The sequence below is a fragment of the Triticum aestivum genome, chromosome 6A, assembly GCF_018294505.1.
Source record: "Triticum aestivum cultivar Chinese Spring chromosome 6A, IWGSC CS RefSeq v2.1, whole genome shotgun sequence".
In the NCBI taxonomy this organism is placed as follows: Eukaryota; Viridiplantae; Streptophyta; class Magnoliopsida; order Poales; family Poaceae; genus Triticum; species Triticum aestivum.
The window spans coordinates 225,164,040-225,191,220 of record NC_057809.1 but is presented as its reverse complement, the minus strand read 5'-3'; the positions used below and the strand labels follow the sequence as shown (position 1 = coordinate 225,191,220).

At 46.2% G+C, this 27,181-nt stretch overlaps 1 long non-coding RNA gene across 1 annotated transcript; it reads left to right on the top strand.

Moving 5' to 3' along the window:
- The first annotated feature begins 222 nt into the window (after nucleotides 1-222).
- LOC123130582 (uncharacterized) lies at nucleotides 223-2,842 on the top strand. Its single transcript, XR_006463882.1, has 3 exons — nucleotides 223-249; nucleotides 1,733-1,782; nucleotides 2,669-2,842. It is a non-coding gene; the product is annotated as an uncharacterized lncRNA (long non-coding RNA).
- Nucleotides 2,843-27,181: the final 24,339 nt, after the last annotated feature.

The following is a 27,181-nucleotide window of genomic DNA, read 5'->3' as shown; positions in this document are numbered from 1 at the left end:
TTCTAATATTCATGCCTCATTGCATTCTAATATTTTCCTTGCTTGTACTCAGGTTCCAGCTGTTATTTCAATGCATCTTATTCATGGATGCATGCTTTACATGCTCTTCTAGCATTTGTTTGTTCTTGTGTTGCTTTCTCTTATCTCCTGACTGCCTCTTGAGTGCAGGAAAATGCCTCAATTAATTAGTTTGTCGCTCCGTTAGTCGCCATGGTTAGATGATGCTTCAGGTTTGCACTTCACATTGAGGTATTGGCCTGGTTACTAGCATAGGTTTTCCTGTTGTGCCGCTTACTGCAATTTCATTATTGATTTGATAGGAAAACTGGTGTTTATCTACATGAGGGATCTGGTTGTATTACCTACTACATGCATCGTTAACTGGGCACCAAAAAACCTAGATTGTGCATCTCTGTTTGTTCATGTGGTGATTATCCTATTGTTTTCGGCATCAGTGAGTTATCTCTTCCCTGTGTTTTTTGCGTGAAGTCTTAGCCAACACCCAAGGTTCTGTTCCTGTGTAATTATTTTGCATTGTTTCAGTTTGTTGTATTACGATGCCTATTTTGCAGTCACACAATCCAAATGTAATAGTAGGGAGAAAGATGATGATGTTGTGCTTTATATCACAATTCAAATTCTAGAGTCGCACTTTTTGTTGATTAATCATTCTGACCAGTAATGATTATTCCTCTTTGTTTTATTGTATTGTTGGCCAATTAAAAAAATTGTAGGTGTATATTTTCTGTATGGTATATATTATGCGAGTTATTTCTAACGCATCTTGATTTTATTTTAGAATCATCTAACTCAAGCTCATGCCTTTGATCTTTGTTAACTAAAGCTTCTGTTATATTGGATATCAAATTATCTACACTTGAACTTAAGATGTGATGTATCATACTAGATTTTCACTCCTTTAAAAAATCTTAGTTAGCATTCAGATTTTTTTAGAATAGATGCTCCTATATTTTTGTCAGCGCTTGATGTACTTTGTTTAAATGTTTCTTCCTGGTAGGATCGATTGTAAACAGTGGATGAATGCATACCTTTTCAAGCTTAAGCATTTGATGTTTGGTGATGTGGTATTTTCTCTTTAAAGACGTTCCTACTACTTTCTTTTTTGATAAATAGACAAGTTGGATCCAGTGTATGTCCATGTGTGTGCCTTGGTTCAGTACGCAATGAAATCTGGGAAAGTGGCTTCTGTTTAACATTGTCATGAAAGATACATTCACATGTCTTGAACTTTCTATCTTGGTTCTATTTGTATTGTTAGTTTCAAAAGATACATTCACTTCTTTGCGACTTTTATCTCTATAACATGTCTACTCTTCGTTTAGATATATTTTTTATTCCAGCTATGTTGTTGTGAGGGAGCAGGCTTCTTATGGGGAATGGTGATGATTTCTTGAGATTTCATTTTGTTCTCCTTTCTATCCCAAACATAGTTTTCGCAGAGCCGATGTATGTGCCGGTTTGCCCGGATAATCCATGTAGCGGTTAGTCTGTTTTTATTCATATAATTACTGGACTCCTATAAAAAACACGGAGATGTACTGCGCTATATGTTCTCTGATCCGTTGAGCCCAAACATGTACAAGTGGATCTGATCGTTAGATTTTAATTATATTTTGGACGTTGTCATAGCTAGCAATATATAGTGCAGTTTACTTTCTTTGTCCTCTTGTGGCCACTAACTAAATCTTTTGTGTTTTCTTCTTTTGCTCAGGGCCCTAGGCTCCTATAGCTTGAATTAGGGTGGTGCCAGTGATTCACAAGGTAATTTCACCTCCTTTGAAAATAAAGTGTCTCCGTGCTTCACTTTTGGCCACTTTGATTCTAATGCACATATGTGCATTCCTTTTTTGTCATTTATGCGAATTGTGTACTTCTACAATGACAAATCGGTATATCTTAGCTGTATGTTGTTGAGTCATTTAAAATGGATGCAGAAGCCTACATTATAAGTTGATCATGCTGATTTATAATACCTCTGATCCATAATAGGTGTCGCAGTTTTGAACATTTTGGATCGAAGGGAGTAGTTTTGTTGCCTACTATTGGTGAAAGCTCTTGCTCTAGGCTCACACGATCTAATTATTGTTCTATATAGAACACCACCTTTTAGTTTTTTATAATCCCTCAATTTTCTACAGAAATATGTTGCCCCAATATGCCTAATTTTATATTCAGAGGTAGCATTGATGCACTTGCCTCCTTCAAAAGGCCATATGTGTTGCTTTGTGCTACTTCTCTTTCATATCCAGTTATTTAGAAATAGCTATGGTAACTTTTTCTATTGCATTCATTTAGCTGCATTTTAGATTCAATCTGTTTTCTTAACTACTTATTATAGTGTCACATGAACCTTTCTTTTACTGGCCTACATGAACAGTGCGAACACTGGTTCTTTATAAAGGCGTTATAAAGATGTAGGTACTCTTCAAAGCAATTAGAAAGAAATAAAGCCTCAATCAACGTAGTTCAGAGGATAGAGCCCATGGTGGCTACCATTAATGTCTAAATTGTGAAGTACAATCTTCTACACTTTGCTCTACAGGCACAGTGTTACTAATTTGTGTTCAATCTCAGTATTCCATTTATCTGAACTTTGTATAGTTTGCATAGTGCTTAGGTTCATTAGCTAATTATATTGTTTTTGTAGATCTTCCATATTATCATTAGCAAGGTGAAGTCATTCAAGTATTGGCCACTACTATCTGCATTAGCTTCGCCTCAGAAAATAACCTTTTCACTTGGAAGGAGGAAGTAGGAGTTCTCAGTAATGGTTAACTACAAGCTACAGTACATGTTCTTTGATTAACAAAGACAAATGTCCTACTATTATCGATGTTTCCAGAGCTTCGTTCTCAATTTATCTGTTATCTCATTATGTTTATGAGCAGCTCCAAAATCTGACACTTATGCTTGCCAGTATGAACTTCTTGGCTATATTTTATAGAACTTATGTCTTGACGCTTTGTACTGAACTTGATGCAGTCCAATTCAAGTCAGTTGTCCTAAGCAAGCACTATGTCTTGATTTTGGTACACTTTGTGCCTTTATGCTTTGTAGTAAAGTTCAAGGCCAGTTGTCTTGGGAACAACTATACCATGCTTCTGGTATATCATTAATTTGTATGCTCTATGCTAAACTCAGTTATCTGGGCAACAACTATATTACTTACTGTTTGTGATATGTACAAAATAAATTTAGCTTGAGTGATTGCTCTGATTTCCTTTGGATGCACAAAATGCTTTGTTATATTTGAGTTTTATACGTTGGGTCATTGTGCTGAGCCAGGCACCGGTGCGCCAGGGCGCACTTCCGATCTAGTGCAGATGACCGTGGGGTGAAAATTGAGTTTGACCACAAAGTGAAGATCTAACGGCCCAAATGCGTCTGATGGTCGATCCGACAGACAGAAGTGGACCAAATCGAGGGAGCTTCGTGGAGCCAAGTTGGCTAGCAACATTATATGTTAGAATTGGTGTTAAACTACTATATTCCAACTTCTCTATGGTTCATACCTGTCGGATCACGGGTTCTGGCAAAAACCTTAAGGTTCGAACACTGGGGTGCGCGCGAAGATTTCCCCCCTACCGATCCATGTCCTAGTTTTGCTAAGATCTCTTGGACTAACTCGACCAACTCGCAACACAAAGAACATAAAATTTATACTGGTTCGGGCCACCGTTGTGGTGTAATACCCTACTCCAGTGTGGTGGTGGTGGATTGCCTTTTGGGCTGAGGATGAACAGTACAGGGGGAAGAACATCCTCCTGAGGAGAGGTGTTCTTGTGCTGGGTGGATGTGATTGTGGGGATGAATTAGTTCTAGTCTAAGATCAGGTCGCCCCTTGTCTCATATGAGGTCGCCCAGCTACAGTGGTGGCTAGTTCTATTTATAGAGGCTCTGTTCATCTCCCCAAATATTAAGCGGGAAGGGAGCCAACAACGGCCAATTTGAAAGGGAACAACTAGTACAGCTTATCCTGACAAAAGTGGTATTTGCCTGCAAAAGGCTCTAGTGGTGACGCCGCCTTGGGCTCCATGGTGACCTCCGTCTTGCCGTCCTGCTGGTCTTGGTCTCGTTGCACCGATATGGAAACCTTTGCTTGATGCCTCGGTACTCCGCGCCTGCGCTTGCCCCCTTAGCACCAAAGAGGAAATAAGGACGCTGCGCGCGCTGGCGCCTGCCTGGCGCCCGCCTGGTCTCGATCGTCATGGCTCACGTCATGAGAACCTCGCGAGGTTTGCCGTGCCTTGATCTCTCCACCCCTCGCGAGCCTGCCTGGTGAGGCCACACCTGAGGAGGTCTTGTGTCGCCCGCCTCGCAAGGTTGGCCCCTCGCGAGGGTCTTGAGTCCTTGCTGGTGAAGATGGGCCATACGGGCCCGCTCGCAGAGCCACGCCGTGGGCCGCAGGTAGGCAAGTATGAGGACCCCCGTTCCCAGAATGCCGACAGTAGCCCCCGGGCCCAGGGTGTGCTCAGGCTTCGCTCGAGGCGAAGCCAAGGGTCAAGTACGGAGCGTCGCGGGTCCCAATAGCCCGCGGTCTTGGTCGACGTGTGGCGGTTGATTGGACGTGGGCGTCTCCACTTCCCCACGCTGCCTCGGAAACTGCCCGACTTGACAAGTCCCTAGATGGGGTTGGCGCCGGCCTCACGTGGCCCACTGTTGATGATGGCGCTGGCGACATCTGGTGCGTGTAGATAGAACTCCTAGGAATTCCTTCCCTTTTGTTCCCTATGAGGAATCAAGAAATGAACCCCGTGGGGGCGTGTAAAGCGTCTGTAATGCCTTTTGTCAACATAGCCCTCATTATGAAGATTTGCATGCGCATATCCTGCCGAGGCTCGGCCTCCCCTTTCCAATCCTGCGGCAGCTTGATGCTCTATCCTGCCGAGGCTCAGCCTCCCCTCCCCAGGCAGGCTGCAGCCGTCGTTGGTATGCCAGGTCGTGTGCCGTGGTCAAGGCCAGGAGGTGAGCGACCCGAGGTCCAGTAAGAGCTCCTGAGGCGCGATGCTCAAGAGGTCCCCTTTAGCACGTAAGCAACTGTCTTAGGTTGGGAAAGGAAGAAAATGTTGCCGCTGTAGAGCAGTGAAGGGAGTGAGCGAGGGTCCCATGCCGTAGCGACTGGTGGATCCAGAGCGAGAACTTATCTTGGCTGTCCGGGGTCGGCTCCTCGAGTCGTTCCGAACTCGTACGTCGGCCATTGTAGTGTAGCTAGGTCAGGCCCGTGCGGGCCTCCCCCTCCCCTCCATGTTCTTCTTGGTGCTATGCGTCCTAAGGTCCCGACCCTCGAGCGAGCTCAGCCGCCGGTGGTATGCCAGGTCGCGTGCCATGGTCAAGGCCAGGGGTTGAGGGATGGAGAGCCAGTAAGAGCTCCTGAGGCGCGATGCTCAGGAGCCCCCCTTTTAACGCGCAAGCGAATCGCATGAGAGAAGAGGGAGAGTCCGCGGTACCGCCTGCTGTAGCCTTCAGGAAGTTCTTGCAAGTTAGCGCGAGGAAGGGCACCGATCGCCGTGGTGATTGCCGATTCGCCTCCGGTACGTGGGAGGGGGCTCCCTACTGCGGAGAGCCCCTGGGGCATGTACAACCCCACCCTGGCACGTGGCTTGCACGGCAGGGCTAGACAGGGTGTGTCTGGGCACTCGTGAGCCAGCGCGGGACTCACGAGGCCCTACCTCAAGGCGGGTTGTCCCTCGTCTTGGTTCTTGTTCGCTGTCTTGGTCCTGCGAGGTGGTTAGACAACCTGCGCCGAACGAATCTCCTGAGGTCATCGCGTGAGAAGGCCAAGCACCAACGGCCCTAGGAGGTGACGTGAACGGGGCCGGCCCGCCAGACAGAGCTCGGCCGTTGGATTTATCGATGCTGTAGGGACGGGCCCGAGCACAGACACCGTGCCTAATCCTCTCAAGCGAAGGGTCCTGAAGAAAGACAACCGGCGCACGGCTCCCGCGATGGGCGACAATCAAGCAGGTGATAGTCATAGATAGATTAAGCATGAAAGGCAACCTAGCTCAGGTAAATGCATAACGATACGCGCCACTGGGTCCGGCCCGAGCGGCTTGGGGATGATGCAGCTCGAGGGGCGCCCCAGCAAGGTAAGCTAAAGACATAAACAAGGAAAGATACATGCCACAGGGACGGACCCACGCGGCCTGGGAATGATGCAGCCCTGGGGGCGCTCCCAGCTGAATGAACTTGGAAAATTTCACCTGGTTCTGTTGATGAAGGAGTGTTGGGGCAGCTGAAGGTATGCGGCGAAGGGGCTACTCCTCATGAGCCACCGGGGCCCTGAGCCTCGGGAGGCTCTGGGGGTCCAGGGGGTTCCTTGAGGACCGTCTTTATCTCCGTCAGCACAGCATGGTGCCTGGCCTCCTGAGCCGCTAGGATGCTCTGCAGGTTGCGCTGATAGGCGGTCGCCACGCTCGGCAGGCCAAAAGGCATGCTAACGTAGCTATGAGGCGGGCCCTCGCAGCCCCCCATGCGCGAAGGCCAGAAAAGCTCCTGAGAGGTGGCCCAGTTAAGCCCTGGGACGTCGATGCAGACACGCGGCCCGGCATCCTCGCCTGGATGGGGAGCTGTGCCTGGTGAGCGGCGGCCGCCGCGCATGGCCCTTGCGTCTTGCAGTTCCTGAGTGGTATTGGTGATGAACTCCTGAACGGTGGGCACTCCTTGCCCTATGTTCTCCTGAGGGAAACGTGCCACGAAGCACGCCTCCAAGTGATGCCCAAGCGCCTCCCTCGTGATGTTGGCAAAATCTGAGGCCCTCCAGAAGAGAGCCCCCGAGCCCTGCCCGAGAGGGGCGCTGGGCGCACTTTCCTATGCAATGGAGGGAGGCGCCCCAGGCGCGGGCACCGATCCTGACGAGGCGCCGCTTGCCTGAGGCCCTGCGTGGCGCAACTGCTTCTTCTTCTTAGGGGTGGCCTCAGGAGGGGCGCTCGCCCTGGCCGTCGGGGTCGTCGATTGCTGCAACTTGGAAGGCACGCTTGAGGGAGCACACCGCGTCTCTTTCCTCGCACGGGACTGTGATGATTCCGCCGCTTTCCAGCATCTTGAGGACATTGTAGCCGTGATGGGTCACCGCCATGAACTTGGCCAGGGCTGGATACCCGAGGATGGCATTGTATGGCAAGCGGATGTAGGCTACGTCGAAGTTGATGAGTTCGGTGCGGTAGTTGTTGCGTTCTCCGAAGGTAACGGGAGGCGAACCTTCCCGATCAGGGTAGTAGAGGCGTCGGTCACTCCTGAGAAAGGCTTGGTAGGCTGAAGCTAGTCATGTGGCACTTGGAGGTTGTCGAACATGTCGACGGATAGGACATTGAGCACTGCGCCGCCGTCGATGAGGGTCTTGGTAACTTGCACGTTGCTGATGACTAGTGAACAAAGCATTGGGAGGACGCCTGCAGTAGCTGCGCACTTGAGCTGATCTGCCGAACTGAATGTGATGGGGCACTTGGACCATCTGAGCGGGCGTGTGGCCTCGAGCTTGGGAAGGACTGCATTCACTTTGCGAGCAAACTGTTTGAAGATACGCTACGAGGCTAGGGCTTGAGCTCCGCCCAAGATGCAGGCGATAGCGCGCGGATCCTGGAAGCCCCCAGCCCCCTCATCTTGATGGTGGTCGTCATTCCTTCTGGGTGGTGGCGGTAGTGGAGGAAGGCCAGCGTTGCCTTGAGGACGATCCTCACAAGGCTGGTCCCTCCAGGCGCCCTCGCGAGGCTGATCCTGCCAGCGGTGCTTCATGAGGCCGATCACGCCACTCCTGGTGCGGGCCATGGTCGTACCAGCGTCCGCCACCACGTCCTCCTTCTCGGCCGTAGCCCCAGTCGCTGCGCTCGGGGCGTCGATCGAAGCGCCCTTCTCGAATGGCTCTGAGCTCTGGACAGTCGCTAGTGTTGTGGGTATGCAGGTTATGGAAAGCGCAAAACGATCGGCTGCTCTTGGATGACTCGGGCTGGTCTCTACCGCGCTTGGTGTCTGGTTCTGCCACGAGCACGGCTGCTCTCTTGCGCTACACGTCCTTGGCCTTGGCTTTCTTCTCCTTTGGGTCCGCAACCGGGAGCTTGAGGAGGGAGAGGCGCCCCTCCTCAGCTCTGGCGCACTTGGTCGCCTAGTTGAACAACTCCAGAGACGTGCACAGCTCCTCGTGGATGGTGAGCTCCTCCTTAATCTTGACGTCGCGGACGCCATCAGAGAACGCGGAGATGATGGCCTCGTCCATTACCTTGGGGATCTTGAGACGAACGTTGTTGAAGCGCTGGATGCACTTCTGGAGGGTCTCTCCTGGTTGTTGCTTGACGCGACACAGGTCACCCGCGGCTGGGGGTCGGTCGCGAGTGCCCTGGAAGTTGGCGACGAAGCGATCACGCATCTCGTCCCAGGAGGAGATCGAGCCTGGAGGCAGGTTCAGGAGCCAGGAGCGGGCGCCATCCTTGATGGCCATGGGAAACCAGTTCGCCATGACTTTCTCGTCGCCGTTGGCCGCCTCGATGCTCAGCTCATAGAGCTGCAGGAACTTCGCGGGGTCAGGGGTGCCGTCATAGCGAGGAGGCAGATTTGGCTTGAACTTGCCCGGCCAGGCGCCGCTACGCAGCTCGGGGGTGAAGGCGTGGCAGCCGGCCGTGGTCACCGAGGCCTACCTTGGAGGTGGAACTTGGTCTTGGCGCCCGCGTGCCGCTACGGCAAGCGGCGAGGGGCCTTGCCGCAGCAAACGATCCTGGCGCGGCGGTGTGAGGAGTGGCGGAGCGTTCTCTTGCGGTCGAGGGACTTCTTGGCAGCTTCTTTCTTTATGCGCGAGCACCGGATGCGGTGGGTCGTGCCATGGAGCCGCACGCCTTGGCGCTAGGGCGCCGTCTTGGTGCAGAGGTGGTGGAGGTGCTTCGTGAGCTGCGTCGCCCGTGGCTGGTGGAGGGCGAGGAAGAGAGTGGGACGGCGCAGGGGAGCCCCCTGCGGCGCGGATAAGCTCGGCGATGCGGTCAAGCCAGTCCTCGTAGAGGTCGTCGACTGGGCGGTAGCGCAGGAGCTCGTGCGCCATGAGGAGCGCGGCCCGTGCGTCCGTGGGGACGCGACGAGCGTGAGACGACGAACCAACGGGAGTCAGTGATGGAGTAGCGGTGTGGCCGTCCTGTCGCACTGAGGGGGGTAGAGAGGATGCTTGCTGTGAAGGAAATATGCCCTAGAGGCAATAATAAAGTTATTATTTATTTCCTTATATCATGATAAATGTTTATTATTCATGCTAGAATTGTATTAACCGGAAACATAATACATGTGTGAATACATAGACAAACAGAGTGTCACTAGTATGTCTCTACTTGACTAGCTCATTAATCAAAAATGGTTATGTTTCCTAACCATAGACAAAATAGTTGTTATTTGATTAATGGGATCACACCATTAGTTGAATGATCTGATTGACATGACCCATTCCATTAGCTTAGGACCCGATCGTTTAGTATGTTGCTATTGCTTTCTTCATGACTTATACATGTTCCTATGACTATGAGATTATGCAACTCCCGTTTACCGGAGGAACACTTTGGGTGCTACCAAACGTCACAACATAACTGGGTGATTATAAAGGAGTACTATAGGTGTCTCCAAAGGTAGATGTTGGGTTGGCGTATTTCGAGATTAGGATTTGTCACTCCGATTGTCGGAGAGGTATCTCTGGGCCCTCTCGGTAATGCACATCACATAAGCCTTGCAAGCATTACACCTAATATGTTAGTTGTGAGATGATGTATTACGGAACGAGTAAAGAGACTTGCCGGTAACGAGATTGAACTAGGTATTGGATACCGATGATCGAATCTCGGGCAAGTAACATACCGATGACAAAGGGAACAACGTATGTTGTTATGCGGTCTGACCGATAAAGATCTTCGTAGAATATGTAGGAGCCAATATGGGCATCCAGGTCCCGCTATTGGTTATTGACCGGAGATGTGTCTCGGTCATGTGTACATTGTTCTCGAACCGTAGGGTCCGCACGCTTAAAGTTACGATGACAGTTATTATGAGTTTATGCATTTTTGATGTACCGAAGTTTGTTCGGAGTCCCGGATCTGATCACGGACATGACGAGGAGTCTCGAAATGGTCGAGACGTAAAGATTTATATATTGGAAGCCTATATTTGGACATCAGAATCGTTCCGGGTGAAATCGGCATTTTTCCGGAGTACCGGGGGGTTACCGGAACCCCCCCGGGGGTTTATTGGGCCTACATGGGCCTTGAGGGAGAAGAGAGAAGGAGGCAAGAGGTGGTCGCGCGCCCCTCCTCTTCCTAGTCCGAATAGGACAAGGGAAGGGGGCGGCGCCCCCCCCCCTTTTTCTTCCTCTCTTCCACCTCTTTCCCCTCTCTCCTTGTCCAACTAGGAGTCCTACTCCCGGTGGGAGTAGGACTCCCCCTTGGCGCGCCCACCTTGGCCGGCTGCCCCCTCTCCCTGGCTCCTTTATATACTGAGGCAAGGGGCACCCTAGAACACACAAGTTGATCCTCGTGATCGTTCCTTAGCCGTGTGCGGTGCCCCCTGCCACCATATTCCACCTCGGTTATATTGTTGTAGTGCTTAGGCGAAGCCCTGCGTCGGTAGAACATCATCATCGTCACCACACCGTTGTGCTGACGGAACTCATCCCCGAAGCTTTGCTGGATCGGAGCCCGGGGAGCGTCATCGAGCTGTACGTGTGCTAAGAACTCGGAGGTGCCGAAGTAACGGTGCTTGGATCGGTCAGATCGGGAAGAAGACGTACGACCACTTCCTCTATGTTGTGTCAACGCTTCCGTTGCGATCTACAAGGGTACGTAGATCATACTCTCCCCTCCCGTTGCTATGCATCACCATGATCTTGCGTGTGCGTAGGAAAATTTTGAAATTACTACGTTCCCCAACAGTGGCATCCGAGCCTAGGTTTTATGGTTTGATGTTATATGCACGAGTAGAACACAAGTGAGTTGTGGGGGATATAAGTCATACTGCCTACCAGCATGTCATACTTTGGTTCGGCGGTATTGTTGGACGAGACAACCCAGACCGACATTACGCGTACGCTTACATGAGACCGGTTCTCCCGACGTACTTTGCACATAGGTGGCTTGCGGGCGACAGTCTCTCCAACTTTAGTTGAACCGAGTGTGGCTACGCCCGGTCCTTGCGAAGGTTAAAACGGAGTCAAATTGACAAACTATCGTTGTGGTTTTGATGCGTAGGTGAGATTGGTTCTTACTTAAGCCCGTAGCAGCCACGTAAAACTTGCAACAACAAAGTAGAGGACGTCTAACTTGTTTTTGCAGGGCATGTTGTGATGTGATATGGTCAAGGCATGATGCTAAATTTTATTGTATGAGATGATCATGTTTTGTAACCGAGTTATCGGCAACTGGCAGGAGCCATATGGTTGTCGCTTTATTGTATGCAATGCAATCTCGATGTAATGCTTTACTTTATCACTAAGCGGTAGCGATAGTCGTGGAAGCATAAGATTGGCGAGACGATAATGATGCTACGATGGAGATCAAGGTGTCGCGCCGGTGACGATGGTGATCATGACGGTGCTTCGGAGACGGAGATCACAAGCACAAGATGATGATGGCCATATCATATCACTTATATTGATTGCATGTGATGTTTATCTTTTATGCATCTTATCTTGCTTTGATTGACGGTAGCATTATAAGATGATCTCTCACTAAATTATCAAGAAGTGTTCTCCCTGAGTATGCACCATTGCCAAAGTTCGTCGTGCCCAGACACCACGTGATGATCGGGTGTGATAAGCTCTACGTCCATCTACAACGGGTGCAAGCCAGTTTTGCACACGCAGAATACTCGGGTTATACTTGACGAGCCTAGCATATGCAGATATGGCCTCGGAACACGGAGACCGAAAGGTCGAGCGTGAATCATATAGTAGATATGATCAACATAGAGATGTTCACCAATGAAACTACTCCATCTCACGTGATGATCGGACATGGTTTAGTTGATTTGGATCACGTGATCACTTAGAGGATTAGAGGGATGTCTATCTAAGTGGGAGTTCTTAAGTAATATGATTAATTGAACTTAAATTTATCATGAACTTAGTCCCTGATAGTATCTTGCTTGTTTATGTTGATTGTAGATAGATGGCTCGTGTTGTTGTTCCGTTGAATTTTAATGCGTTTCTTGAGAAAGCAAATTTGAAAGATGATGGTAGCAATTACACGGACTAGGTCCGTAACTTGAGGATTATCCTCATTGCTGCACAGAAGAATTACGTCCTGGAAGCACCGCTGGGTGCCAGGCCTGCTGCTGGAGCAACACCAGATGTTATGAACGTCTGGCAGAGCAAAGCTGATGACTACTCGATAGTTCAGTGTGCCATGCTTTACGGCTTAGAATCGGGACTTCAACGACGTTTTGAACATCATGGAGCATATGAGATGTTCCAGGAGTTGAAGTTAATATTTCAAGCAAATGCCCGGATTGAGAGATATGAAGTCTCCAATAAGTTCTACAGCTGCAAGATGGAGGACAACAGTTCTGTTAGTGAGCATATACTCAAAATGTCTGGGTATAATAATCACTTGATTCAATTGGGAGTTAATCTTCCAGATGATTGCGTCATTGACAGAATTCTCCAATCACTACCACCAAGCTACAAGAGCTTCGTGATGAACTATAATATGCAAGGGATGAATAAGACTATTCCCGAGCTCTTCGCAATGCTGAAAGCTGCGGAGGTAGAAATCAAAAAGGAGCATCAAGTGTTGATGGTCAACAAGACCACTAGTTTCAAGAAAAAGGGCAAAGGGAAGAAGAAGGGGAACTTAAAGAAGAACGGCAAACAAGTTGCTTCTCAAGAGAAGAAACCCAAGTCTGGACCTAAGCCTGAAACTGAGTGCTTCTACTGCAAGCAGACTGGTCACTGGAAGCGGAACTGCCCCAAGTATTTGGCGGATAAGAAGGATGGCAAGGTGAACAAAGGTATATGTGATATACATGTTATTGATGTGCACCTTACTAGAGCTCGCAGTAGTAACTGGGTATTTGATACTGGTTCTGTTGCTAATATTTGCAACTCAAAACAGGGACTACGGATTAAGCGAACACTAGCAAAGGACGAGGTGACGATGCGCGTGGGAAATGGTTCCAAAGTCGATGTGATCGCGGTCGGCACGCTACCTCTACATCTACCTTCGGGATTAGTATTAGACCTAAATAATTGTTATTTGGTGCCTGCGTTGAGCATGAACATTATATTTGGATCTTGTTTGATGCGAGACGGTTATTCATTTAAATCAGAGAATAATGGTTGTTCTATTTATATGAGTAATATCTTTTATGGTCATGCACCTTTGAAGAGTGGTCTATTTTTGATGAATCTCCATAGTAGTGATACACATATTCATAATGTTGAAGCCAAAAGATGCAGAGTTGATAATGATAGTGCAACTTATTTGTGGCACTGCCGTTTAGGTCATATCGATGTAAAACGCATGAAGAAACTCCATACCGATGGGCTTTTGGAACCACTTGATTATGAATCACTTGGTACTTGCGAACCGTGCCTCATGGGCAAGATGACTAAAACACCGTTCTCCAGTACTATGGAGAGAGCAACAGATTTGTTGGAAATCATACATACAGATGTATGTGGTCCGATGAATATTGAGGCTCGTGGCGGATATCGTTATTTTCTCACCTTCACAGATGATTTAAGCAGATATGGGTATATCTACTTAATGAAACATAAGTCTGAAACATTTGAAAAGTTCAAAGAATTTCAGAGTGAAGTTGAAAATCATCGTAACAAGAAAATAAAGTTTCTACGATCTGATCGTGGAGGAGAATATTTGAGTTACGAGTTTTGTGTACATTTGAAAAATTGTGGAATAGTTTCGCAACTCACGCCACCCGGAACACCACAGCGTAATGGTGTGTCTGAACGTCGTAATCGTACTTTATTAGATATGGTGCGATCTATGATGTCTCTTACAGATTTACCGCTATCGTTTTGGGGTTATGCTCTAAAGATGGCCGCATTCACGTTAAATAGGGCACCATCAAAATCCGTTGAGACGACGCCTTATGAACTATGGTTTGGCAAGAAACCAAATTTGTCGTTTCTTAAAGTTTGGGGCTGCGATGCTTATGTGAAAAAGCTTCAACCTGATAAGCTCGAACCCAAATCGGAGAAATGTGTCTTCATAGGATACCCAAAGGAGACTGTTGGGTACACCTTCTATCACAGATCCGAAGGCAAGACATTCGTTGCTAAGAATGGATCCTTTCTAGAGAAGGAGTTTCTCTCGAAAGAAGTGAGTGGGAGGAAAGTAGAACTTGACGAGGTAACTGTACCTGCTCCCTTAGTGGAAAGTAGTACATCACAAAAAACTGTTTTAGTGACACCTACACCAGTTAGTGAGGAAGCTAATGATGATGATCATGAAACTTTAGATCAAGATACTACTGAACCTCGTAGATCAACCAGAGTGAGATCCGCACCAAAGTGGTACGGTATCCTGTTCTGGAAGTCATGCTACTAGATCATGATGAACCTATGAACTATGAAGAAGCGATGGTGAGCCCAGATTCCGCAAAATGGCTTGAAGCCATGAAATCTGAGATGGGATCCATGTATGAGAACAAAGTAAAAAAAATGGACTTTGGTTGACTTGCCCGATGATCGGCAAGCAATTGAGAATAAATGGATCTTCAAGAAGAAGACTGACACTGACGGTAATATTACTGTCTATAAAGCTCGACTTGTCGCAAAAGGTTTTCGACAAGTTCAAGGGATTGACTATGATGAGACCTTCTCACCCGTAGTGATGCTTAAGTCTGTCCGAATCATGTTAGCAATTGCCGCATTTTATGATTATGAAATTTGGCAGATGGATGTCAAAACTGCATTCCTGAATGGATTTCTGGAAGAAGAGTTGTATATAAAGCAACCAGAAGGTTTTTTCGATCCAAAGGGAGCTAACAAAGTATGCAAGCTCCAGCGATCCATTTATGGACTGGTGCAAGCCTCTCGGAGTTGGAATAAATGCTTTGATAGTGTGATCAAAGCATTTGGTTTTATACAGACTTTTGGAGAAGCATGTATTTACAAGAAAGTGAGTGGGAGCTCTGTAGCATTTCTGATATTATATGTAGATGACATATTACTGATTGGAAATGATATAGAATTTCTGGATAGCATAAAGGGATACTTGAATAAGAGTTTTTCAATGAAAGACCTCGGTGAAGCTGCTTATATATTAGGCATTAAGATCTATAGAGATAGATCAAGACGCCTAATAGGACTTTCACAAAGCACATACCTTGACAAAGTTTTGAAAAAGTTCAAAATGGATCAAGCAAAGAAAGGGTTCTTGCCTGTGTTACAAGGTGTGAAATTGAGTAAGACTCAAAGCCCGACCACTGCAGAAGATAGAAGAAAATTAAAGATGTTCCCTATGCTTCAGCCATAGGCTCTATTATGTATGCAATGCTGTGTACCAGACCTGATGTGTGCCTTGCTATAAGTTTAGCAGGGAGGTACCAAAGTAATCCAGGAATGGATCACTGGACAGCGGTCAAGAACATCCTAAAATACCTGAAAAGGACTAAGGATATGTTTCTCATATATGGAGGTGACAAAGAGCTCATCGTAAAAGGTTACGTTGATGCAAGCTTTGACACTGATCCGGACGATTCTAAATCGCAAACCGGATACGTGTTTACATTAAACGATGGAGCTGTCAGTTGGTGCAGTTCTAAACAAAGCGTCGTAGCGGGATCTACATGTGAAGCAGAATACATAGCTGCTTCGGAAGCAGCAAATGAAGGAGTCTGGATGAAGGAGTTCATATCCGATCTAGGTGTTATACCTAGTGCATCGGGTCCAATGAAAATCTTTTGTGACAATACTGGTGCAATTGCCTTGGCAAAGGAATCCATATTTCACAAGAGAACCAAGCACATCAAGAGACGCTTCAATTCCATACGGGATCTAGTCCAGGTGGGAGACATAGAGATTTGCAAGATACATATGGATCTGAATGTTGTAGACCCGTTGACTAAGCCTCTTCCACAAGCAAAACATGATCAGCACCAAGGCTCCATGGGTGTTAGAATCATTACTGTGTAATCTAGATTATTAACTCTAGTGCAAGTGGGAGACTGAAGGAAATATGCCCTAGAGGCAATAATAAAGTTATTATTTATTTCCTTATATCATGATAAATGTTTATTATTCATGCTAGAATTGTATTAACCGGAAACAAAATACATGTGTGAATACATAGACAAACAGAGTGTCACTAGTATGCCTCTACTTGACTAGCTCATTAATCAAAAATGGTTATGTTTCCTAACCATAGACAAAATAGTTGTTATTTGATTAATGGGATCACATCATTAGTTGAATGATCTGATTGACATGACCCATTCCATTAGCTTAGCACCCGATCGTTTAGTATGTTGCTATTGCTTTCTTCATGACTTATACATGTTCCTATGACTATGAGATTATGCAAATCCCGTTTATCGGAGGAACACTTTGGGTGCTACCAAACTTCACAACATAACTGGGTGATTATAAAGGAGTACTACAGGTGTCTCCAAAGGTAGATGTTGGGTTGGCGTATTTCGAGATTAGGATTTGTCACTCCGATTGTCGGAGAGGTATCTCTGGGCCCTCTCGGTAATGCACATCACATAAGCCTTGCAAGCATTACAACTAATATGTTAGTTGTGAGATGATGTATTACGGAACGAGTAAAGAGACTTGCCGGTAACGAGATTGAACTAGGTATTGGATACCGACGATCGAATCTCGGGCAAGTAACATACCGATGACAAAGGGAACAACGTATGTTGTTATGCGGTCTGACCGATAAAGATCTTCGTAGAATATGTAGGAGCCAATATGGGCATCCAGATACCGCTATTGGTTATTGACCGGAGATGTGTCTCGGTCATGTCTACATTGTTCTCGAACCGTAGGGTCCGCACGCTTAAAGTTACGATGACAATTATTATGAGTTTATGCATTTTTGATGTACCGGATGTGATCACGGACATGACGAGGAGTCTCGAAATGGTCGAGACATAAAGATTGATATATTGGAAGCCTATATTTGGACATCGGAATCGTTCCGGGTGAAATCGGCATTTTTCCGGAGTACCGGGGGGTTACCGGACCCCCCCCCCCTCGGGGGTTTATTGGGCCTACATGGGCCTTGAGGGAGAAGAGAGAAGGAGGCAAGAGGTGGCCACGCGCCCCTCCCCTTCCTAGTCCGAATAGGACAAGGGAAGGGGGGCGGCGCCCCCCCTTTTTCTTCCTCTCTTCCACCTCTTTCCCCTCTCTCCTTGTCCAACTAGGAGTCCTACTCCCGGTGGGAGTAGGACTCCCCCTTGGCCGGCCGCCCCCTCTCCCTAGCTCCTTTGTATACTGAGGCAAGGGGCACCCTAGAACACACAAGTTGATCCTCGTGATCGTTCCTTAGCCGTGTGCGGTGCCCCCTGCCACCATATTCCACCTCGGTCATATCGTTGTAGTGCTTAGGCGAAGCCCTGCGTCGATAGAACATCATCATCGTCACCACGCCATTGTGTTGACGGAACTCATCCCTGAAGCTTTGCTGGATCGGAGCCCGAGGAGCATCATCGAGTTGTACGTGTGCTAAGAACTCGGAGGTGCCGAAGTAACGGTGCTTGGATCGGTCAGATCGGGAAGAAGACGTACGACTACTTCCTCTACGTTGTGTCAACGCTTCCGTTGCGATCTACAAGGGTACGTAGATCATACTCTCCCCTCTCGTTGCTATGCATCACCATGATCTTGCGTGTGCATAGGAAAATTTTGAAATTACTACGTTCCCCAACATGCTGCTCGTTCCCCGCCGGGCCGGTGGCGGCGTTGGCGGAAGGCGACGGAGAGCGACGGGGTGGCCCACCAATAGGGGCCGTCTGAGCAACGCGGTTAGCGAGGGCAGCGTGGTGCTCGGCGCGGGCGCAGCGTGCGTCCGCCATGGAGACGATGAAACGACATGACGCGGAGCAACGGAGGGATGCTTCGACGTACCCCTACCTGGTGTGCCAAATGTCGGATCACGGGTTCTAGTAAAACCCTTAAGGTTCGAACACTGGGGTGCGCGTGAAGATTTCCCCCCTATCGATCCACGTCCTAGTTTTGCTAAGATCTCGTGGACTAACTCGACCAACTCGCAACACAAAGGACACAAGATTTATACTGTTTCGGGCCACCATTGTGGTGTAATACCCTACTCCACTGTGGTGGTGGTGGATTGCTTCTCGGGTTGAGGATGAACAATACAGGGGGAAGAACAACCTCCCGAGGAGAGGTGTTCTTGTGCTGGGTGGATGTGATTGTGGGGATGAACTAGTTCTAGTCTAATATCAGGTCGCCCCTCGTCTCAGATGAGGTCGCCTAGCTACGGTGGTGGATAGTTCTATTTATAGAGGCCCTGGTCCTCTCTCCAAATATTGAGCGGAAGGGAGCCAACAACGGCCAATTTGAAAGGAGACAGCTAGTACAGCTTATCCTGACAAAAGTGGTCTTCGCCTACAAAAGGCTCTGGTGGTGACGCCGCCTTGGGCTCCATGGTGACCTCCATCTTGCCATCCTGCTGATCTTGGTCTCGTTGCACCGATATGGAAACCTTTGCTTGATGCCTCGATACTTCGCTCCTGCGCTTTCCCCCTTAGCACCAAAGAGGAAACAAGGACGCTGCGCGCGCTAGCGCCCGCCTGGTGCCCGCATGGTCTCGATCGTCATGGCTCACGTCACGAGAACCTCGCGAGGTTTGCCGTGCCTTGATCTCTCCGCCCCTCGCGAGCCTGCCTGGTGAGGCCGCTCCCGAGGAGGTCTTGTGTCGTCCGCCTCGCGAGGCTTGGCCCCTCGCGAGGGTCTTGAGTCCTTGCTGGTGAAGATGGGCCGTACGGGCCCGCTCACAAAGCCATGTCATGGGCCGCAGGCAGGCAAGTTTGGGGACCCCCGTTCCCAGAACACCGACAATACCCCCCGATACTAGCCATAGATTGATCAAAATATGCAAAAAACACACGAAAAACAGAATCTGTCAAAAACAGAATAGTCTGTAGAAATCTGTAGGTTTCGAATACTTCTGTAACTCCAAAAATCCTGAAAAATTAGGACGTCCTAAATAATTTGTATAATGATCTACTGCATTTGGAATCAGTATTTTATCGCTCTCTGGTAAAAAATTAAAATTATTCTTGTGAGTGCAAACTTTCTGTTTTTTTACAGCAAGATCAAATAACAATCACCCAAGAAGATCCTAAAGGCTTTACTTGGCACAAACACTAATTAAAACATAAAAACACAATCATAACACAGGATAGATGATTTATTTATTACTAAACAGGAACAAAAACAAGGAAGAAAAATAAAATTGGGTTGCCTCCCAACAAGCGCTATCGTTTAACACCCCTAGCTAGGCATAAAGACAATGATAGATCTAGGTATTGTCATCTTTGGTATGCAATTCTTCAATTGAACACTTATAACCCTTAGGAGTTTCCTTCTTTTTATTGATGATCAAACTCCTAGGCAAGAAATCAAGATAATCATTTGTAGCAAAAGGTTCCATAATGATAACGAAAAAATTGGGGTGAACACTTATTGATTTGAGATCCGCATTCTCTTTACTAGAAGATTCACCCTTATTCTTAGGAACATACATAAACTTAGAAACGTTGGTAGGAGGAGGGTTTGAAGTGTTTCTCACAGAAGAAAAGGCAGGCCCTAAGTTGGTAATAATATCCTCAAGTTTATCAATTCTAGTGGAATCTTGATCCATCTTTTCATTAACTAAGGGTTCTTTTTCTCTCAAAATTTTCAGAGTAACTCCTACATTAGATCCACATTGGGTAATTTGGTTGTGGATCTTTTTATCCAAATTTTCAATTAACTCAATAGTGGCAATTTTATTTTCAATAATATCAAGCCTTTGCATCACATGTTCCAAAGTTAAAATGGTTCCATTGACCAAAAGAGGTGGTGGGCCTAACAAATCTATCATAGCATTATAAGAATCAAAAGTATGGCTTCCCAAAAAATTCCCTCCGGTGATGGTGTTAAGAACATATCTATACCAAGGAGTGATGCCTACGTAAAAATTGCGAAGAAGAACGGAAGTAGATTGCTTTTTAATAGATCTATTTTGAGCATTGCTAATTCTATACCAAGCATCTTTTAGATTTTCTCCCTCCCTTTGTTTAAAATTAAGAACTTCATTATCGGGACTACTAACAATGACAGAAGGACTGGCCATGACGGCAAGACAAACGATCTAACACACAATCACACAAGAGGCAAGCGAAAGAAGGCGAATAGAAAAAGGACGAATGGAAATGAGGTGAATAAAACGGCAAAGGTGAAGTGGGGGAGAGGAAAACGAGAGGCAAATGGCAAATAATGTAATGCGAGGGATAAGAGTTTGTGATGGGTACTTGGTATGTCTTGGCTTAAGTGTAGATCTCCTCGGCAACGGCGCCAGAAATCCTTCTTGCTACCTCTTGAGCATGCGTCGGTTTTCCCTTGAAGGGGAAAGGGTGATGCAGCAAAGTAGCGTAAGCATTTTCCTCAGTTTTTGAGAACCAAGGTATCAATCTAGTAGAAGACTACACGCAAGTCGCCTAGTACATGCACAAACAAATAAGAACCTTGCAACCAACGCGATAAAGGGGTTGTCAATCCCTTCATGGCCACTTGCAAAAGTGAGATCTAATAAAGATAATAAGATAAATATTTTTGGTATTTTTGTTGTATAGATTGGAAAATAAAAACTGCAAAATAAATAGTAAACTAGAATTGTAGATCGGAAACTTATATGATGTAAAGTAGACCCGAGGGGCATAGGTTTCACTACTGGCTTCTCTCAAGATAGCATATATTACGGTGGGTGAACAAATTACTGCCGAGCAATTGATAGAAAAGCGCATAGTTACGATGATATCTAGGCATGATCATGAACATAGGCATCACGACCGTGTCAAGTAGACCAAAATGATTCTGCATCTACTAGTATTACTCCACACATCGACCGCTATCCAGCATGCATCTAGAGTATTAAGTTCATAAGAACAGAGTAACGCATTAGGCAAGATGACATGATGTAGAGGGATAAACTCAAGCAATATGATATAAACCCCATCTTTTTATCCTCAATGGCAACAATACAATACGTGCCTTGCTGCCCCTACTGTCACTGGGAAAGGACACTGCAAGATTGAACCCAAAGCTAAGCACTTCTCCCATTGCAAGAAAGATCAATCTAGTAGGCCAAACCAAACTGATAATTCGAAGAGACTTGCAAAGATATCAAATCATGCATAAAAGAATTCAGAGAAGAATCAAATATTGTTCATAGATAATCTTAATCATAAACCCACAATTCGCCGGATCTCCACAAACACACCGCAAAAAGAATTACATCGAATAGATCTCCAAGAACATCGAGGAAAACTTTGTATTGAGAACCAAAGAGAGAGAAGAAGCCATCTAGCTAATAACTATGGACCCGAAGTGTTGGGTAATGTGGTAATTTCAAAATTTTCCTACGCACACGCAAGATCATGGTGATGCATAGCAATGAGAGGGGAGAGTGTTGTCCACGTACCCTTGTAGACCGAAAGCGGAAGCGTTAGCACAACGCGGTTGATGTTGTCGTACGTCTTCACGATCCGACCGATCAAGTACCGAACGTACGACACCTCCGAGTTCAGCACACGTTCAGCTCGATGACGTCCCTCGAACTCCGATCCAGGCGAGTGTTGAGGGAGAGTTTCATCAGCACAACGGCGTGGTGACGGTGATGATGTTCTACCGACGCAGGGCTTCGCCTAAGCACCGCTACAATATTATCGAGGTGGATTATGGTGGAGGGGGGCACCGCACACGGCAAAAAGATCAAACAATCAATTGTTGTGTCTCTAGGGTGCCCCTGCCCCTGTATATAAAGGAGCAAGGGGGGTGCGGCCGGCCAGGAGAGAGAGCGCGCCAGGAGGAGTCCTACTCCCACCGGGAGTAGGACTCCCCCCTTTCCTAGTTGGATTAGGACTTGGGATGGGGAAAGAGGAGGGAGAGAGGAAGGAAGGGGGGGGGCGCCGCCCCCCTCTCCTTGTCCTATTCGGACTAAGGGGGAGGGGCGCGCGGCCCAGCGCTGGCCGCCTCTCCTATTCTTCGTAAAGGCCCACTAAGGCCCATTAACCTCCCGGGGGGTTCCGGTAACCTCCCGCTACTCCGGTAAAATCCCGATTTCACCCGGAACACTTCCGATATCCAAACATAGGCTTCCAATATATCAATCTTCATGTCTCGACCATTTCGAGACTCCTTGTCATGTCCGTGATCACATCCGGGACTCCGAACAACCTTCGGTACATCAAAACATATAAACTCATAATATAACTATCATCGAAACGTTAAGCGTGCGGACCCTACGGGTTCGAGAACTATGTAGACATGACCGAGACACGTCTCCGGTCAATAACCAATAGCGGAGCCTAGATGCTCATATTGGTTCCCACATATTCTTTATCGGTCAGACCGCATAACAACATACGTTGTTCCCCTTGTCATCGGTATGTTACTTGCCCGAGATTCGATCGTCGGTATCTCAATACCTAGTTTCAATCTCGTTACCGGCAAGTCTCTTTAGTCGTCGTTCCGTAATACATCATCCCGAAACTAACTCATTAGTTGCAATGCTTGCAAGGCTTAAGTGATGTGTATTACCGAGAGGGCCCAGAGATACCTCTCCGACAATCGGAGTGACAAATCCTAATCTTGAAATACGCCAACCCAACAAGTACCTTCGGAGACACCTATAGAGCACCTTTATAATCACCCAGTTACGTTGTGATGTTTGGTAGCACACAAAGTGTTCCTCTGGTAAACGGGAGTTGCATAATCTCATAGTCATAGGAACATGTATAAGCCATGAAGAAAGCAATAGCAACATACTAAACGATCGTGTGCTAAGCTAACGGAATGGGTCAAGTCAATCACATCATTCTCCTAATGATGTGATCTCATTAATCAAATGACAACTCTTTGTTTATGGTTAGGAAACTTAACCATCTCTGATCAATGAGCTAGTCAAGTAGAGGCATACTAGTGACATACTGTTTGTCTATGTATTCACACATGTATTATGTTTCCGGTTAATACAATTCTAGCATGAATAATAAACATTTATCATGATATAAGGAAATAAATAATAACTTTATTATTGCCTCTAGGACATATTTCCTTCAGTCTCCCACTTGCACTAGAGTCAATAATCTAGATTACACAGTAATGATTCTAACACCCATGGAGCCTTGGTGCTGATCATGTTTTGCTCGTGGAAGAGGCTTAGTCAACGGGTCTACAACATTCAGATCCATATGTATATTGCAAATTTCTATGTCTCCCACCTGGACTAAATCCCGGATGGAATTGAAGCGTCTCTTGATGTGCTTGGTTCTCTTGTGAAATCTGGATTCCTTCACCAAGGCAATTACACCAGTATTGTCACAAAAGATTTTCATTGGACCCAATGTACTAGGTATGACACCTAGATCAGATATGAACTCCTTCATCCAGACTCCTCCATTTGCTGCTTCTGAAGCAGCTATGTACTCCGCTTCACACGTAGATCCCGCCACGACGCTTTGTTTAGAACTGCACCAACTGACAGCTCCACCGTTCAATGTAAACACGTATCCGGTTTGTGATTTAGAATCATCCGGATCAGTGTCAAAGCTTGCATCAACGTAACCATTTATGATGAGCTCTTTGTCACCAACATAAACGAGAAACATATCCTTAGTCCTTTTCAGGTATTTCAGGATGTTCTTGACCGTTGTCCAGTGATCCACTCCTGGATTACTTTGGTACCTCCCTGCTAGACTTATAGCAAGGCACACATCAGGTCTGGTACACAACATTGCATACATGATAGAGCCTATGGCTGAAGCATAGGGAACATCTTTCATTTTCTCTCTATCTTCTGCATTGGTCGGGCATTGAGTCTTACTCAACTTCACACCTTGTAACACAGGCAAGAACCCTTTCTTTGCTTTATCCATTTTGAACTTCTTCAAAACTTTGTCAAGGTATGTGTTTTGTGAAAGTCCAATTAAGCGTTTTGATCTATCTCTATAGATCTTGATGCCCAATATATAAGCAGCTTCACCGAGGTCTTTCATTGAAAAACTCTTATTCAAGTATACCTTTATGCTATCCAGAAATTCTATATCATTTCCAATCAACAATATGTCATCCACATATAATATTTGAAATGCCACAGAGCTCCCACTCACTTTCTTGTAAATACAGGCTTCTCCAAAAGTCTATACAAAACCAAATGCTTTGATCATACTATCAAAGCATTTATTCCAACTCCGAGAGGCTTGCACCAGTCCATAAATGGATCGCTGGAGCTTGCACACTTTGTTAGCTCCCTTTGGATCGACAAAACCTTCCGGTTGCATCATATACAACTCTTCTTCGAGAAATCCATTCAGAAATGCAGTTTTGACATCCATTTGCCAAATTTCATAATCATAAAATGCGGCAATTGCTAACATGATTCAGACAGACTTAAGCATCGCTATAGGTGAGAAGGTCTCATCGTAGTCAATCCCTTGAACTTGTCGAAAACCTTTTGCAAAAAGTTGAGCTTTATAGACAGTAACATTACCGTCAGCGTTAGTCTTCTTCTTGAAGATCCATTTATTCTTAAATGCTTGTCGATCACCGGGCAAGTCAACCAAAGTCCACACTTTGTTCTCATACATGGATCCCATCTCAGATTTCATGGCCTCAAGCCATTTTGCGGAATCTGGGCTCACCATCGCTTCTTCATAGTTTGTAGGTTCGGCATGGTCTAGTAACATAACTTCCAGAACAGGATTACTGTACCACTCTGGTGCGGATCTTACTCTGGTTGACCTATGAGGTTCAGTAGCAACTTGATCTAAAGTCTCATGATCATCATCATTAACTTCCTCACTAATTGGTGTAGGTGTCGCAAAAACCTGTTTCTATGATGAACTACTTTCCAATAAGGGAGCAGGTACAGTTACCTCATCAAGTTCTACTTTCCTCCCACTCACTTCTTTCGAGAGAAACTCCTTCTCTAGAAAAACTCCGAATTTAGCAACAAAAGTCTTGCCTTCGCATCTGTGATAGAAGGTGTACCCAACAGTCTCCTTTGGGTATCCTATGAAGACACATTTCTCCGATTTGGGTTCGAGCTTATCAGGTTGAAGCTTTTTCACATAAGCATCACATCCCCAAACTTTCAGAAACGACAACTTTGGTTTCTTCCCAAACCACAGTTCATAAGGCGTCGTCTCAATGGATTTCGATGGTGCCCTATTTAAGGTGAATGCGACCATCTCTAAAGCATAACCCCAAAATGATAGCGGTAAATCATTAAGAGACATCATGGATCGCACCATATCTAGTAAAGTACGATTACGACGTTCAGACACACCATTACGCTGTGGTGTTCCGGGTGGCGTGAGTTGCGAAACTATTCCGCATTGTTTCAAATGAAGACCAAACTCATAACTCAAATATTCTTCTCCACGATCAGATCGTAGGAACTTTATTTTCTGGTTACGATGATTTCAACTTCACTCTGAAATTCTTTGAACTTGTGAAATGTCTTAGACTTCTGTTTCATTAAGTAGATATACCCATATCTGCTTAAATCATCTGTGAAGGCGAGAAAATAACGATATCCGCCACGAGCTTCAACATTCATCGGACCACATACATCTGTATGTATGATTTCCACCAAATCTGTTGCTCTCTCCATAGTACCGGAGAACGGCGTTTAGCCATCTTTCTCATGAGGCACGGTTCGCAAGTACCAAGTGATTCATAATCAAGTGGTTCCAACAGTCCATCAGTATGGAGTTTCTTCATGCGTTTTACACCGATATGACCTAAACGGCAGTGCCACAAATAAGTTGCACTATCATTATCAAATCTACATCTTTTGGCTTCAATATTATGAATATGTGTATCACTACTATCAAGATTCAACAAAAATAGACCACTCTTCAAGGGTGCATGACCATAAAAGATATTACTCATATAAATAGAACAACCATTATTCTCTGATTTAAATGAATAACCGTCTCACATCAAACAAGATCCAGATATAATGTTCATGCTCAACGCTGGCACCAAATAACAATTATTAGTCTAATACTAATCCCAAAGGTAGATGTAGAGGTAGCGTGCTGACCGCGATCACATCGACTTTGGAACCATTTCCCACGCGCATCATCACCTTGTCCTTAGCCAATCTTCGCTTAATCCGTAGCCCCTGTTTCGAGTTGCAAATATTAGCAACAGAACCAGTATCAAATACCCAGGTGCTACTGCGAGCATTAGTAAGGCACACATCAATAACATGTATATCACATATACCTTTGTTCACCTTGCCATCCTTCTTATCCGCCAAATACTTGGGGTAGTTCCGCTTCCAGTGACCAGTCTGCTTGCAGTAGAAGCACTCAGTCTCAGGCTTAGGTCCAGACTTGGGTTTCTTCTCCTGAGCAACAACTTGCTTGCTGTTCTTTTTGAAGTTCCCCTTCTTCTTCCCTTTGCCCTTTTTCTTGAAACTGGTGGTCTTATTGACCATCAACACTTGATGCTCCTTCTTGATTTCTACCTCCGATGCCTTTAGCATTGCGAAGAGCTCGGGAATTGTCTTATCCATCCCTTGCATATTATAGTTCATCACGAAGCTCTTGTAGCTTGGTGGTGGTGATTGGAGAATTCTGTCAATGACGCTATCATCTGGAAGATTAACTCCCAGTTGAATCAAGTGATTACAGTACCCATACATCTTGAGTATATGCTCACTGACAGAACTATTCTCCTCCATCTTGCAACTGTAGAACTTATTGGAGACTTCATACCTCTCAATCCGGGCATTCTTTTGAAATATTAACTTCAACTCCTGGAACATCTCATATGATCCATGACGTTCAAAACGTCATTGAAGTCCCGATTCTAAGCCGTAAAGCATGGCACACTGAACTATCGAGTAGTCATCAACACGTGACTGCCAGGCATTCACATTGTCTGCAGTTGCTGGCGCAGGTGGTACACCTAGCGGTGCTTCCAGGACGTAACTTT